Genomic DNA, 2,401 nt, shown 5'->3' with positions numbered 1-2,401 from the left:
ATTAGCACTTGATACAAAGTGAAGCTGAGGCCTGTGTGAAAGCAAGTATTTGGTCATAAAACAAATATTTGATCGTATCTATAAAGTAAAATCATGGGATTACCAAAGTTACAATTCAGCCGGAGGGGAACATAAATGTCTGCACCAAATTTCAAGGCAAAACATCCAAAAGATGTTGAGAAATTTCACTCCAGAACCAAATGGTGGCACTACAGAAGTCTGAAGATCAACAAAGTCTTTATGGTCAATCATCTGGGAATCATAAATGTCTGTACCAAATTTAATGAACAATACGCTTGTCCTTATTAATGTCTTATAACTGATCTATCTAGCATTCATGAATGAACTATTACCTATGTGTTAAGGCATTAGTGACAACCTACAAACCCTGTGAAAAGGGTGCCTCACTATCAAGCTGTTTCATATGGCACACTGGTGGAGTTGAGCACGTACAGTGGCTATATCCATATCCTTTATGACCACTTCAATAGACTCTTGGGTCAAAGATGTGTTCATGAGTGATATCTATGGAGATGACACTTGACTGCCCCATAAAAAGCCACATAACTGAGCCCCAGTGCCCTCCACTTGACTGGATAATCGATAAAATGCATTGATGAGTGTGTTTTACTAAGCAGAATGGATTCCAGTTAAATAACTAGAGAGAGCAAGCTGTTGTATAAGCTAACATATACGTCGACCCAGAGGCCTGCTGATCATTCAGAATGAGTCATCCATATCACATGATGCAAAGCGGTAAACACACTGTATTTGTGTACTTGTGTGGTCGCTACAGCTGTGTTCAAGAAACGACAAAACAACAGAACATGGAGACAGTACGTCCTCTGGGTTTTGATCAAATAAATCAACTCATCAAAGATGTTACTGTCAGTTTTCTCTTCGATGGATGGCAGAATCTGAGTCATCAAAGTTCACAAAAACAGATTTTAACTCGAGTTTCCTACTTGGTGTCAATATAAGGTTGCATGTCTCAAAGGGACGTCTGGTTGCCTCTCAGGTATAAGCTGTCTGTGTAACAGAGGACCATAAAACCACACCCAAACTACAGCTGCAGCTGGCTGACAGGGGAGCATCTCCAGACGGCTGTAATCTGGGTTGGGCTGTATTCACAGGGGAAAAAAAGACATTTAAATCCTTATTTTCTTTTTTTTTAATTGCTTTCTAAACTTCAAAAATTATAAACATCTGATCAAGTGCTGTTTAATTTTTCATTAACCTCTACATTCAGATATCTAAGTGCCACGGTAGGCCACTTTGTCTGGATTGAATTACCTCATCAGTGCCAACAGTGAAGTCTGTGGCTGTGCTATGCAGCTCCCAAGTGGGACTCTATATGTGTGTTTGCATGTGTGCCCTGTATCCAGCGAAACTCCCCTTCCCCCCAGGCTTTTAATTATGTCTTAGCCACTGACCTAGCAAAGAACAGAAAAAAACCCTCATCAGTCTGTGTGACTTTAAAGCTCATCCATGTTGCAGAGAAATGAAGGGTAATTGAGGCGAATTAGGGAAAATGCTGACCAGTTGTTGTCTTTGAAGTTAAAAATAGAGCAACAACGGTTTTGAGTCATCCAGGCCACATAGTTGACTGCGAGAGGAAAGAAGGACTTGGTCTTTTATACTGAATCTCAGCTGTTGTAGGTTATCATACAACACCCAGATGCTTTTTTCCTTTATGCTGAAGGAATAAAAAGAAAAAGTACTCAGCCTAAGGCTATGGATGTAGCTGTGCATGAGCATGTAGTGGCAATACTTGCTTCTCCCTTTAATTCTGCCTTTCATCAGTAAACGCCTTGCTCTAAATAGATATTATTATTTCACATTAATAAATGACTCAAGGGAATAATTCAGATTTTTTGAAGCAGGGTTGTATGAGGTATTACCTACAGAGGATAGTGGTAAGCACAACCCCAGTTTAGAGTGGCAGATTAGAGTACCACCATGGAAGCTAAAGCAGGATTTATATTTGTGTGTCAGCTCTATGCAGAGCGTACACACATGGCCTATGCCGTAGCAAGCAGGCTAAGACTGCAGGGTTTCTGTGAAGTGCTGGAAATTTTAGTTGATTCAAAACACATTAAACATGGCTTAACAGCGACAATTTCAAACACAAATACACAAATCGGGTTCACTATAACTCGCAGCATTCACAGACAAACACTTGTCTTTTGCTGGACACATTTTCCCCACAAACACAATATGCTAATGTTTTTAGCACAAGCTTATGGCATTTTACATTGTATAAATTAGCCTAGTGGCTAGCGGACTTTTCCTCTACTTATATAAAGCCAGGGTAAATCACACACAAAATGCTATTTTGTGGAGGCTTTATTGTCTTCACAATTTATTGTTTCCTATCATCGAAATTAAAGTACATAAAAGC

The sequence above is a fragment of the Epinephelus fuscoguttatus genome, linkage group LG6 (assembly GCF_011397635.1).
Source record: "Epinephelus fuscoguttatus linkage group LG6, E.fuscoguttatus.final_Chr_v1".
NCBI lineage: Eukaryota > Metazoa > Chordata > Actinopteri > Perciformes > Serranidae > Epinephelus > Epinephelus fuscoguttatus.
This window is presented reverse-complemented; position numbering follows the sequence as displayed.